At 53.1% G+C, this 14587-nt stretch overlaps 1 protein-coding gene across 12 annotated transcripts in view; it reads left to right on the top strand.

Annotated features, from left to right (window-relative positions):
* The first annotated feature begins 9817 nt into the window (after positions 1–9817).
* HP1BP3 (heterochromatin protein 1 binding protein 3) overlaps positions 9818–14587 on the top strand; it is a 77215-nt gene continuing 72445 nt past the window's right edge. For 2 of the 12 annotated variants that reach the window (XM_074975070.1, XM_074975065.1), the window contains exon 1: positions 9872–9951. The gene's annotated coding sequence lies outside the window, so the exon portion shown is untranslated. Of the gene's footprint in view, positions 9952–14587 lie in introns of all 12 variants that reach the window. The other 10 variants (XM_074975064.1, XM_074975068.1, XM_074975072.1 and 7 more) reach the window with 8 other exon arrangements.

Below are 14587 nucleotides of genomic sequence, written 5' to 3'. Positions count from 1 at the left end.
TGCAGCTTGCCACGCTGGCCAAACAGGAAATGAGATTCAAAAGTTCGCGGTTCTTTTCCTGTCTACCTGGCCAGTGCATCTGAGTTGAGAGTGCTGTCCAGAGCAGTCAAAATGGAGCACTCTGGGATAGCTCCCGGAGGCCAATACCATCGAATTGTGTCCACAGTACCTCAAATTCGACCCGGCAAGGCCGATTTAAGCGCTAATCCACTTGTCAGGGGTGGAGTAAGGAAATCGATTTTAAGAGCCCTTTAAGTCGAAATAAAGGGCTTCATCGTGTGGACGGGTGCAGGTTTACATTGATTTAATGCTGCTAAATTCGACCTAAAGTCCTAGTGTAGACCAGGGCTAGGATAGCCCTCTTCCCCCTGGACATTTACACCCCTGCCCTGAAGAGGAGACATCATAAGCAAACCTATAGACCCAGGCCTCCCACTCAGGCATTCTATCATCAGCACCCTTGTGAACCCCAACCGCCTCTGCAAAAGCCTAAGGGTTCAAAAACCCAGATATGTGGCTTCTTCTACCTCTCAGATCAATGTCTGGCCTCACCCGCGGTCCGAGGAATCCTTCTGATGGTATGCTTGAGGACTGCATACCGATATTGATGCCATACCTTATTGCCCCCCCAAAAACCTTTGGTGGCTGCCTTACCCACTTTGCCATAACTGGAGGACAATAACAACAGACAAGTGGGTACTAGACATCATGCACCAAGGCTACACCATTGAATTTCTTACCTCCCGCCCCAAACCCCCTTCCCAGGCCCTTTCCAGTGACCAATCTCACACAAAGATTCTTCATCTAGAGGTAAGTTCTCTACTCCAGAAAGGGGCCAGAGAACTGATGTCCCCTCAGCACTAAGGGAAAGGGTTCTACTCCCCATATTTCTTAGTCCCCAAAAAATCCTGTGTATGGAGACCAAGTCTCGACCAAAGCCAACTAAACGTATTTACCCAAAAATTAAAATTCCACATGGTCACGTTGGCACTAAAAATTCCCTTTCTGGAAAAGGGAAAGACACTTTCATCTACAATCACCCATCCCACAGAAATTTCCTAATTGGGCAAGACCACTTCCAATTCAGAGCCCTTCCATTCAGACTAGCTATGGCACCTTGGGTCGTCACAAAAGTCCTTTCAGTGGTGGTAGCTTGATGAGAAGAAACAGCTTTATTGTCTTTCTATATCTTGATAACTAGCAGATCCAGCAGGGAAGTCCAAGTGGCAACTCAATTCCTAGTCTGTCTTCCCTGGGAATTTGTCTTAACCACAAAAAGTCCACTTGGACTACCATGAGGTCCACAGATTTCATAGGAGTGACTTTGGACTCAACCACAGCAAGAATCTATCTTCCCACTGACAGATTCCACACCGTGGACAATCTGATAAAACAGGTCAACCTCAGACATGAGACTACAGTCAGGAGCTGTCTTTTCCTCCTTGTTTGCATGGCCTCATGCACCCATGTCTCACCATTCTCCGGGTTTCATCTCCACTGCCTACAAACCTGGCTTCAGTCCATCTACTCACCAAACAAAAAGATACCATTGATACCAAAGTAACAATTCCAGCACAGGGTATGGTTTCTCTCACCTGGTGGACAAATCTGGAGAAAGTTTGCGTGGGAGTTCTTTTCCTCACACCTACACCTGAGAAGACAAAAATCACAGGTGCATCTTTCTTAGGGTGAGGAGCCCATGTGTAGCACAAGTATACGTAGCAGGGTAGCTCTGGTAGCACGGGTAGCAGGGGCAGGGCTCAGCGGTGCTAAATACATATCCACCAGTTTCGGGGGGATTGTACTTGGCCTGGCTAAACCAGGCCTCCACTGGTACTGGTAATGACTACACTGCTATTTATACTAGCCCTAGCTCCATGAGTGGTATGGACACACACGAGTAGGGGAATCACATCCTTGCTTGTAGTGTAGACATGGCTACTGAGTGTCTAACAAATGAAATTCAAGGTCTTACTGTTAGTATTAGAAGCCTGAAATGATGATCCAATCTACTCAAGGGACAAACATCCCATTATGGTGGTAGAGATTGGCAGGGTTGGAGCATCTGATGGTTCTACCAAGTAATCTCAAAGGCCACGAGCCCATGACGCAATTTAATCTATCATTTATAAAGTTGGCATCAGTTTTGTATTTAAACACTAAACAAAATTATGACAACATGTGGGAGTCCAGAATAGGGGGTACTTTTTCTCTGTTCCCCAGATTATGGGCATATGTGAATTATATGCTCAGGGAGAGTGAGAAACTGTGACACAGAGGCACAGATGCACAAGGATGTTTAGGCACTTAATTCCCATTGATTTCTATGGAATTTAGGAGTCTTAAATACCAAGAGCCACTAGAGGACCTGGGCGTCCGCCTGGCCCTGACTTCCGTCCCTCCCTTTCTTCCCAATGCTGCCCTGTTACCCGCCCTCTCCACCCTGGTGAAACCCATCTGTGTCATCAGCTCTCTCCCGTTGGGCTGCAAAGACCCCACCCTCCATCACGTCCTCTCGTTCCGCCGGCATGTGCAGCTTCAACTGCCGCCGCCGGCATGTGACGGAGAGGCGCTCGAGGGGTCCTTCCTGGTCCCCTACCAGGGGGCCCATTACCGGGTGCATTATTCAACGGGGGAGACCTGGTGCTACCTCTGCCAGGTGATGGGGCACGTCCGGAGGAACTGCACCTTGGCCCGGCAAGGAGGGGCACCCGGGACCCCCGAGCCCCGGCGGGGCACTGGCCCCATCATCACCGGCACCCTAGCTGCCCGGCCCCTGAAGCCACCCCTCCTCCTTCCCAGTCTACCACTGTTCCCGCTTGGGCCCAAGGGGCACCTCCCCCACTATGCCCAGACGAGCGGGAGAGCCGCACCCCCGCTGCTTGCAATCTGGCGGGGCCTGTGAAGGAGGGTGCGGCAGGGACACCGCCAGGCATGGGAGAGGGCCCGCCCCAGGGGGAATCCTCCCTCCCTCCCTCATGCTGCCCCACCGTTGTCCCCCCGCGAGTCCCTGAGCCATCGCCTCTGCCCCCTGACACGACCCCTGCTAGACAGCCCCTGGATGATGCCATGAAGGGCTGGGCCCTAGTCCAGGGGAAGCGAGGCAAGCGGAAGGCTTGAGCTCTGCTCCTCGCATCCGATGCGGAGGCCCCCTAGAAGACCAGGAAGGGGGGCTTTGCCCACGGGTGTATTCCATCCACCAGTGCCGGCTGGGGAAGACGCGGCAGCACCAGAAGGCAGTATCTCCCCTCCACGGGAGTCCCTCCCCTCCGAGACCTCCCAGGGAGCCCCTTCTGCCCTGGTACCATCTGAAGCCTCTATAAGCTCCGAGGCGACTGTCACGTTCGGTGCCAGCAGGGAGAACCCCAGGGTGGCAGAAAATGATCTCCCCTCCATATACGAGGAGATCGAGGCCCTGGGTCTGACCCTGGTCACCCAGGGGTAGGACGACCCTTTGCCAGCGGGCCTCGATCTGGGCGAACTCACTCCAGCCCCCCTTTTCCCATGCTCCCTCCCCCTAACCGTTGCTTCCGCTCCCACCTCCGAGGAGCCCCTGGACTCAACCCGGCCCCAGAAGGCACCCCGCTGATGACCACCGAGCCTGTTCAGGCGACAGCCTGTGCCACGCGGCCAGGACCCGAGCCACAAGGGGCACCCCTCGTTGGTGTGGAGCAATCGACTTCCTTCCCGGGTGAGGACCCTATAGAAGATAGTCAAACTCCTGATGCCGTGGCTGCCAAACCCACTATAGAGCCTGCACCTGGCATCGCTGAGAGCCCGCTCTCCACCGCTTCAACCCTTGAGCCTGATCAGGAGGTGCTACCATCCAGCTGCTTGGCTCCCTAAGCCCAGAATCTCGCCCCTGCCCCTGCCCCTGATTCCAGCCCTCCCCTTGATACTGACCCTGTCCCTATCCCGTCCACCTCCCGCGATATTATTGCCACCCCGGGGCTGTCTCCTTCCCTTTTCCAGCAGATGACCTCCCAGGGAGCGGCCTTTGTGTTTCCCTGTCCCGACCCACTAGGGGCTGCTATTGTCCCTCCGCCGCCCCCTATTGCCCCAGGATTCAAGGCGGGCCTAGTGGCGCCAGCCCATCAGGCGCCCCGTCGGGGGTCTGCACCCTGTCTGCCCTTCTCGGTGGGCCACGGGGCTGTACCAAGGGCCCCGTCGGGGAATAACCAGGAGACCGTCACCCCACCCCCCCCATGCGCTGCGAGAGGAGTTGTGGGAGTTTTTAGAAGACATCCGTGGCTCCTGCAACAAGGTACAGCTTGCTCTCCAGCGATGGAGGGACTTTCATCAAATCCTCCGAGCTGCGAGGGCCCTCATGGGGGAGGGTAAAAGGACCGGGAAGCAGGCCGCCACGGCCTACCAGCGGGTCCGCCTCTTCCGTGACTCCTTACTCACCTACAGGGTAGGTCACGGACTGTTGCGCGGCCCGTCGGGAGCCGCGAGCGTCCCTGCCGGCGAGGATCCCCCCCAGCCCTCCTCATGGCACCTCTTACCATTGCAACGTTGAACAGCCGGCGCTGTAGGATGGGTCTCCGCAGGTCCCAGGTGCTCTCCTTCCTTCGGGATGGGGGGTACTCTGTGGTTTTCCTGCAGGAGACCCATACAGATCCGACCGCCGAAGACAGCTGGCGGCTGGATTAGGGGGACAGGGTCTACTTTAGCCATCTCACAGTTCGTACGGCTGGAGTGGCGACCCTGTTCTCCCCCGACCTACAGCCCGAGGTGCGGGGGTCGCCAAGGCTATGCCGGGCCGCCTGCTGCACCTCCGGGTCTGTATGGAGGGACTCGTGGTCAACCTCATTAACGTCTATGCCCCGACATCAAGCCCAGAGTGGCTGCCATTCTATCAGCAGGCGTCTGCCTTCCTCAGCACCTTGGATCCTCATGAGTGCCTGGTCCTGGGAGGGGACTTTAACATCACCCTCGAGGAGCGGGACCGCTTGGGGACCAAGCAGAGCCCGGCCGCAGCAGACGTCCTCCGGGAGATAGTCGAACACCACTCCTTGGTGGACGTCTGGCGTGACCAGTACCCAGATGACATTTCCATGTTCACCTTTGTCCGGGTGGAGGCCCATCGGTCGTGCCATTCCCGGTCGGACCGTATTTATTTATCACGCTTCCATCTTTCACGAGCCCACTCCTCCAGCATCCGGCCGGCCCCATTTTCTGACCATCATTTAGCCACCGTGACGGCCTCCCTCTGCACGGAGAGGCCAGGGCCGGCCTATTGGCATTTCAACAACAGCTTGTTGGAGGATGTGGGCTTCATGACGTCCTTCTGGGAGGTCTGGCTGGCCTGGCGAGGGCAGCGGCGTGCCTTTCCCTCAGTGCGGTGATGGTGGGACCTGGGGAAGGTGCGCGCCAGGCTTTTCTGCCGTGACTACACCCGGGGCACCAGCCGACGGAGAAATGCAGCGATAGAGCAGCTGGAACGGGAGGTCTTAGAGCTGGAGAGGCGTCCAGCCGCCAGCCCCGAGGATCCGCCCCTCTGCGGAGTGTGCCGGGAGAAGCGGGAGGAGCTCCGAGCCCTCGAGGATCATCGGGCCTGGGGTGACTTTGTTCGATCCTCCATCCGTCTCCTTCGGGAGATGGATCGCGGCTCCCGCTTCTTCTACGCCCTGGAGAAAAGGAGGGGGGCCAAGAAACACGTCACCTGCCTTCTGGAAGAAGACGGCACCCCCCTAACGGATCCGGTGGAGATGTGCGGGAGGGCGAGAGCCTTCTACGCAAGCCTTTTCTTCCCAGATCCGACCGATCCTAACACTTGCAGAGTGCTCTGGGAGGAGCTCCCTACAGTCTGCGTGGGTGACCGAGACCGGCTAGAGCTGCCTCTCACTCTGGCCGAGTGCTCGGAAGCCCTCCGTCATATGCCCACCAATAAATCTCCGGGCACGGACGGGCTGACCGTGGAGTTCTACCGTGTGTTCTGGGACGTCCTCGGCGACTTGGCGCAGGTGGAGGCTTGCCAGGCCATCAATTCGGCAGCCTCCTCCGCCTGGGTCAACTGGGTCAAGAGCTCTGACCTGGTGGTCGGGGACGGCTGGCAGGCGAGTTCCCTCCCACCCGCGCTTCAGGCCATCCGGTGGAGCGCGGGTCCACTGCTCTATCTCAGCGGTTACCTTTCTGCCACGCATCCCTCTCCGCCGGAGAACTGGCAAAATTTAGAGGGCGGGGTGACAGAGTAGCTCCGGAAATGGACAGAACTACTCCGGTGCCTCTCCCTTCAAGGGAGAGCGCTGGTGCTTAATCAACTAGTCCTGTCCATGCTCTGGTACCGGCTCAACACCCTGGTCCCGGCCCCGGGTTTCCTGGCCAACCTCCAGACATCGATTCTGGAGTTCTTTTGGTCAGGACTGCACTGGGTCCTTGCAGGGGTTCTCCATCTACCCCTGGAGGAGGGAGGGCAGGGCCTGAAATGTCTGCACACTCAGGTCCACGTCTTCCGCCTCCAGGCCCTGCAGAGGCTCCTTTATGGTGCAGGTAGTCCGGCGTGGAGCATTCTGGCACATGCCTTCTTGCGCCGCTTCCGAGGGCTCCGATACAACTGGCAGCTTCTTTATCTCCATCCGAGAGGTCTTCCGCGAGACCTCTCTGGGCTGCCGGTCTTCTACCAAGACCTCCTCCGGACCTGGAAACTGTTTTCAAGGACCAGGTCCGGGACAGCCACCGAGGGGACAGATCTCCTCGCAGAGCCCCTGCTACACAACCCCCAGCTCTGCGTGCAGGTGGCGGAGTCCTGCTCGGTGCGCCAGAGGTTGGTCCTGGCAGAAGTCACAAGAGTCGGAGACCTCCTGGACTACAACTGGGGAGACTGGCTGGATCCCCTGACGCTTGCTCAGCGCATGGGGTTCTCCAGACCTCGTACTCCCCGGCGCATACTTCATGAGGTGAAGGCAGCTTTGCCACCCGCTGCTCGGGGTTATCTCGACCGGGTCCTGCACGAGGGTGCGCCCCGCCCACCCTCTACCCCAAGCCTGCCGGATCTTTTAATTGGGCCCCTGCCCCGTGGACCCAACTGACCCCCTCAGCCCTTCACCGTGAGCTGGCTGCACGAGATGCAGCTGGTCTGCTTCCAAACCGCGCCAAGGAAACATCTATACACGCTCATGCTCCACACCCTTCACACCTTCACCCTCGTGTCCTGCCCTGATACAAAATGGCGGGACCTCCTGCCACCTTTGGAGGGTGAGGAGCCCCAGTGGGCCAGCCTATATTCCACCTTGGTCCCGCCGCGGATATCGGTTGGCGGCTCCTTCACGGAGCCGTGAGAATGGGCGTATTCTTGGCGCGGTTCACCTCCATCCCAGGCACCTGCCCCTTTTGCGGCCTGAGGGAAACCCTGGCACACATATATCTGGAGTGTGCCAGGCTGCAGCCCCTATTCCGGCTCCTCACCAATATTTTATTACGTTTTTGGTTGCACTTTTCTCCTCACCTTCTTATTTATACACTCCCTATCCATGGCCCCACAAAGTCACGGGATCTCCTGGTCCAGGCCCTAGCTAAAATGGCCAGCTATAAAACCAGAGTGAGGAGGTTGGCCGATGGAGTCTCCTGTGACTATGGGGCCTGTTTCAGATCCTCGGTCCATTCACGTATCTGGGCAGAGTTCCTCTGGGCATCATCCACTGACTCCCTTGACGCCTTTGAGGAGCAGTGGGCGCTGTCCGGGGTTCTCTGCTCGGTGTCCCCGTCCGGTTCCCTTTGTTTGACCCTTTGACTGCACTCCTGTCCCTGTTATTTCATTAGGTGTCCCCCGGATTTATTTGGTATCCAGGTCCTGTGGATCCCCCTCTTAGGCTGGGGGCGGGGAATCCTTTAGCAGTGGACGGGCTTTGCCTGCCCACTTCCCGGATCCCAATAGGATTACTCTCCTATAGACATCTGGCCTGACCCTGTCACATTACTTATTCTTAAGACATTAGGGCTCTCAATCAGTTCCCTGCAGGTCCATCTTCCAGCAATCAGCACCTTTCATTTGCGGACCATACTAACTTCACTCATCCCACAATGGCTAGATTCCTGAAGGGACTTATTCAAACTCTTCCACCAATGGTGAAACAAACACCACAATGGGACCTCAACCTTATTCTTTTCGTTCTCACCAAACGTACCTTCAAATCATTAGCCACCTGTTCTACGTCCCATCTCTTGATGAAAGTTGCCTTCCTAGTAGCCATAACATCAGCCAGGAGGGTGAGCGAGCTGGGAGCACTCATGGCAGAGCCGCCATATGCCATCTTTCATAAAGAGAAGGTCTCTCTTTGCCCCTCTCTCCCCCTTGGAAATTCATCCCTAAAGTAACTTTGGAGATTCAAATGAGTTAACCCTCTAAGTGGATCTCAAGTTGCATCATCCTTTGTTACTAACTAGCTCATATTCCCCCCCTCCCCAATGGGGTGAGATCCCATTCCACCAGCTCTCCAGTAATCTCTGCAGCATCTCTGCAAGATGCACCTTTTCTAGGCACATGTAGGATGGTGATCTGGAGCTCCATACATACCACAAGACATTATGTATTGGTCCAGACTTCTACTGCAGATGCAGCTGTGGAGAAAGCAGTACTATAACAAGCCATAATGTGACACTATTTTTTTTAGTAGTTTACATTTACCACAGTACTATACTTGCCTTTTTTCTTTTTGGTCTCTGCTGCTGCTTGATTGCTTACTTCCAGTTCCAAATTAGGTGTGTGGTTGACTGATCAGTTTGTAACTCTGAGGCGCTAATGTACACACTATTACTGGCTATTCTCATTTCTTTGCCTCGGCATAGAAGTTACATGTGATTCCTCTATCAGCTGGACTTAATTCTTCCTCCTCGTGGCTTTCAGTTTATGTCACCTGTGATATGGGGGGGGGGAAGAAATGTTACCCCCACTTTCTAAAGAGGTAAGTTAGAGGTGTTTCAAGCCTAGTAAATGCCCAATCAGTGCATGTTTCAGAGTAGCAGCCGTGTTAGTCTGTATTCGCAAAAAGAAAAGGAGGACTTGTGGCACCTTAGAGACTAACCAATTTATTTGAGGATAAGCTTTCCGTGAGCTACAGCTCACTTCATCTGATCAGTGCATGTTACACTACTTAGCTATTTGCCCCAGTTTCTGGGCTGGGAGAGTCATTCAGCATGAATCTAGAATTGCTCCACGCCACTGTAGATTGACACAGAGGAGAGGACAAGGTCCTGCAACGTGCCTTACAGCAGTTTACGACCAGCGTGCTGCGCTGGAGCCTGCTCGCTTCTGCCTGGTTTCAGGGCAACTGGACCCACCCCCCCAGTTCTGCCCCTTAAACTCTCTCTGCAGGTTGGACAGGGCCGTTTCCAGGCCACCAAGCACAGGGCTGCCGTGCTGCGCGCAAGCACGGGCCTGGCTGTCATTCGACTCCACAGTTAACCCGAGGTACTTGCTGAGCCTCCTGCCTCTTCCCGCGCGGGGGGAGGCTGGGGCTCCGTGCCGGGGGCTGGGCCGTCGCGGCCTCCGTCTCTTTAAAAGCGGCGGCAGGGCGCGCGTGCTGCGGAGGTGTGCCCCTCTCGGGAGCGCGCGCGGGCGACGGCTGGGCAGGATTGCGCAGCTGGCGAGCGCGGCCAAAGCGTCAGGCCCCGCCGGCAGCCCTGAGGTAACCGAGGCAGGGGGCGGGGCTGGCCGGCTTCCGGCCGCCACCGGGGACCCCCCGCCCCGCAACTTCGCCGCGCGCTCCCGCTTCTGTTTTGTAGCGGGGGGCTGCACCGCGCTCTCATTCCCGCTTCGTTCTGCGCCTGCGCCTGGCGCGGCAGCGCTGATTGGCCCGCAACTCGGGGCCTCCCGGCTGCGGGGCCGCGCGGGCGCTCGAGGGCTGCGATTGGCTGCGAGGCGGCCGTGTCCGCCCCCTCCCCGTCTTCCCCGGTTTCGCCGCCGCCGCCGCCGCCATTAGAGGGGCCGCTTTGTGTCTCCGGAGTCTGCCGGTGAGTAACCGCCCCCCGCGGAGGGGTAGGGTCCCGGGGCGGAGCCGAGGAAGGCGGCGGTTGGTGGAAGGGCTGGACGACCCCTCGCCGACTGCGTGGGGGGAGGGGCCGGAGCGGCCCCTGGCTCCTCTGGCTCCTCGCGCCGCTGGCCCCGTGTCCGAGCGGCGGGGCGGCCGGGCGGGCGCGAGGGCAGGGCAGGGCACGGCAGGGCGGGGCGGACCTGGCGCGGAGCAGGCTGCATCTTCAGCCGGCGCAGGGCGTCCTGGCTCGGGCAGCAGCGTTCAGCGGTCACCGGGGCGACCGGCCTTCCGCTGCGCGGGGCGCCGGGCACGGGAGGAGGGCGGGGATAGCGACTGGAGCGCCCTGCCTCGCCCGAGCTCCGGGGCATCCGAGTCCGCACCAAGTAACACGCTTTGCAGTGCCCGCTAGAGCTGCAGCAGCGGCGAGAAGATGTGGTCGCCTTCTGGCTTGGCATGACATGGGGGGCCGTCGCTGCCTACATATCCGGCAGTGCTGCGGGATTTGATGCGGCGCTAAGGCTGGGCTGGACTGAGAAGGGCAGCCATGCACTCTGAAAATGAGAGAGCCCCATTCCGCTCCTCGGGATAACCTCCCTTACCGAGCAGCGTTATTTCTGGTCTTGTCCTGGTTCAGTCACACCCAGAGACCAGCACAAAAGCAGCAGAGCTGAGTGAAACGAGATGTAGAGTGGAGGTTCAACTGAATGCCACCGACACTGCCGTTTGTAACCCCTCACTGTCTCATCAGTAGCATTTACGTATTGGGAGGCATAAAAGACTGAACCTTATGGTATCCAGTATTTGAGAGCTGTTTGAGAGGAAGTGATACATGACACCACCTGCTTGATAGCAGTTTTGTTGATGCTAGACACTAAAAATCATGGACTCAGTAAAGACACCGGATTTATGGCTCACTACAACAAACTGTAACCTACCAACCCTCCTTTGTCCTGCAATTACAGAGATGTTAACTGCCCACTTCACCTTGAGCAGCCTCTCGAAACATGTATCAACTCGTTAAACTGAATGCTATTCCACTTTCTATTTAGCTGACTCTCTGAGTACCTTTCCCAGACCTGAAAAAGAGTTCTGTGTAAGCTTGAAAGCTTGTCTCCCTCACTAGCAGAGATTGGTCCAATAATATTTCATCCACTTTATCTCTCTAAGACTGATGCTATCCGATGTTGCTGACAGATCTAACAAAATCAGCAATGACTCCGTGAAAGTGTAATCGCTTGGGGTAGCACAACCACCAGAAATATCATAGCTTCTCTGTCATAAGTCCTGAATAGAACTGATGAGGGCTTGGGAAGTTTCTTAACACCAGCTGCTTTAACACCATTTTCACCACAATCTTTTCCAATAAAAGGAGGTTTTAAATCAGATGGTAGGTGTCTTGATTGCCACTGTTGAGATGGTTTCTTGAGCAGTGGCCCAAATCTGCACCTGGGTGGCAGGGGTCATCTAGTGCATTGTGTTTCCAAAAGAAAAGCCTTCATCCATGTCAGAATGTGTTTAGAGACTGTTAGGAGCTATGGTTCAAATCCTAGAATACAAGGCACCATTCGTCTGTGTTTTGGGAAAAAAACTTTTCTTTGGTGAGGTTTCAAAATCTAAGTCTTTAGCTTCTCTCCCTCCTAAAATGTAGTGGATGGAGACTGTAAATTCTATAGCCAGAAAAAACTGGACTGTTCCAAAGTGGAAGCATTCTGGATTTATTAGCCTGTCCATCCCTCTGGACTGTGTTCCTGGCTGAAATCTTGTGTATGCTATTGTAGAAAAGAGAACAGAATAGTGAACGCATTCTTAGCTAGTGCAAATGGGCATAGCTCCATTTAAATTAACAGAGCAATGCCAGTTTACATCAGCTGGGAATCTATTGACTGTTCTTGGCCTTCTCCACAGCTGCAGCTTGGGAACACCAAACTCTGTCACAGTTGACCCTGCTCAGAACAAATTTTCTATGTGATAACTGCCCATTGGCGACAAATCTATAAATCATGGAGACCAGCTTATCGTATAGTGAGGGAGGTGATGTTTAGATAAATGTGATGCTTGTGGTTGGGTATTATCTCTGCTCTGTGACTCTCAGCTCACCTATATCAGCATTCACATGCAAGTTTGTGTATTCAGGCATCTGACTTAGCTGCTAAAATTCATTCCAGGTTAACAAGCATGTGAGTTATCAGTCATAGCAGACTTCTTAAACATACTCAATTTGTTTCAGAGTAACAGCCGTGTTAGTCTGTATTCGCAAAAAGAAAAGGAGGACTTGTGGCACCTTAGAGACTAACCAATTTATTTGAGCATGAGCTTTCGTGAGCTACAGCTCACTTCATCGGATGCATACTGTGGAAATTGCAGAAGACATTATATACACAGACACCATGAAACAATACCTCCTCCCACCCCACTCTCCTGCTGGTAATAGCTTATCTAAAGTGATCATCAAGTTGGGCCATTTCCAGCACAAATCCAGGTTTTCTCACCCTCCGCTCCCCCAGGGCGGAGGGTGAGAAAACCTGGATTTGTGCTGGAAATGGCCCAACTTGATGATCACTTTAGATAAGCTATTACCAGCAGGAGAGTGGGGTGGGAGGAGGTATTGTTTCATGGTGTCTGTGTATATAATGTCTTCTGCAATTTCCACAGTATGCATCCGATGAAGTGAGCTGTAGCTCACGAAAGCTCATGCTCAAATAAATTGGTTAGTCTCTAAGGTGCCACAAGTCCTCCTTTTCTTTTTACTCAATTTGTGACACTCTAGGCATCTAGTGTTTCAGTTATTTTTACTAAAAATGCACATTTTCATCATTGTTTTCCCAACAAAAAAAATCCTTTGGCAAGCAGATATATTTACTGTATGGAACAAGATACTTAAATATTGGTGTTTTTATAAATAAGGCCCTACCAATTTCCTGACCACGAAAAACACGTCATGGACCATGAAATCTGGTCTTTTGTGTGTTTTTACCCTATACAATGCAGATGTCATGAAGGAGACCAGCGTTTCTCAAATTGGGGGTCTTCAGAGCAGGGTGGCTAGGGAGTGACGGCTGAGCTCTGCGGGCAGCAGCACAGAAGTAAGGGTGGCTCTACCATATCATGCCATCCTTACTTCCTCAGCTGCCCAGCTCTGTAGGCAGCGCCACTGCCAGCAGCAGTGAAGAACTAAGGGTAGCAGTACTGCAACCCCCCCACAATAACTTTGTGACACCCCCCCCAACTCCTTTTTGAGTCAGGACCCCTACAATTACAACACATGAAATTTCAGCTTTAAATAGCTGAAATCACGAAATTTACAATTTTAAAAATCCTATAACTGTGAAATTGACCAAAATGGACCGTGAATTTGGTAGCAATTGGATAGCACCATAGTGATACTGTTATTCCCTAACATCTAGGGTTTAACAATCTCTTGCTCCCCAAGTTTTCCCTGTGTATGCAGGGAACCATGACTCTGCGTTGCGGTTGGGTATTGCCATCACAGCACCTATTTGATCTGTTTAACTTATCTCCACTCACTAATGAACTGTAGAGGGAGATCCATTCAGTTCTCTTCCACCAGAAGGATGGCTGTTACAAGATATGGTCCAAGGGCGTTGGTGAATAAAGTGGAAAGTCTCAGTAAATCAAGAATGCATAAGACATAAAACTCTTTTCCAACCCCACATTCTGTCTTTCCATGGAAAGAACCCAGTGAGAGTACACTGTAAATGTATACTCTGGCTTTTACAATTTCTTGTAATTATTCTTAATAGTTATTCCTAAGTATAAAGAACAGGAGAACTTGTGGCACCTTAGAGACTAACCAATTTATTTGAGCATACGCTTTCGTGAGCTGTAGCTCACTTCATCGGATGCATTTTTTTTTTTCCACTGAATGCATCTGATGAAGTGAGCTGTAGCTCACGAAAGCTTATGCTCAAATAAATTGGTTAGTCTCTAAGGTGCCACAAGTACTCCTTTTCTTTTTGCGAATAAAGACTAACACGGCTGCTACTCTGCTTCCTAAGTATGTAACTATTAAGTGCAACTCAGGAAAATGCACAGTTAGTTTGTTTTTGTTTGTTTTCCCACAATTTAGGCAAAGGTGGGAGCTGCTTCAGTCTTTAGGGTGTCATTTTTTTCACATTTTCCTCTTTGATATAACATTTGGGTCTGTTGCTGATGTCTTTTATTGTCTGTTTACAAGTGACCTAAGATGTCCTCTTATAACCTTTTGAGAGAGAGAATATAAGTAAAAAAGAGTTTCTTTACATAAAAAAAACAAATACGAGTGGTTAGTGGATTATGTCCAGAACACACACACTTTTTTAATATTAAAAAAACCCTCTAAAAATGTTATGCAGTTAGCATGAATTTAAACAGTCATATTTATCACTTGTAAACCTCTCTCCCCGATACATAATATTAGTGATATAAACCTCCCTTCAAGTGTCAGGTTAGCGGTATATCAAAATTTTGAGTGACATCTGAATTTCAGTATCCATATTTTGCCCATAACTTCTCTAAGTGTTTTCCATAATGAATTTTCTGTTATAATAGCTTTAAGCTTCCAACCCAAACCTACAGTAAACTTCAAGTTGACATGCTGACTTTTGAACTTGGGATAT

Source organism: Natator depressus, chromosome 18 (genome assembly GCF_965152275.1).
Source record: "Natator depressus isolate rNatDep1 chromosome 18, rNatDep2.hap1, whole genome shotgun sequence".
Classification (NCBI taxonomy): Eukaryota; Metazoa; Chordata; order Testudines; family Cheloniidae; genus Natator; species Natator depressus.
This window is presented reverse-complemented; position numbering and strand designations above follow the sequence as displayed.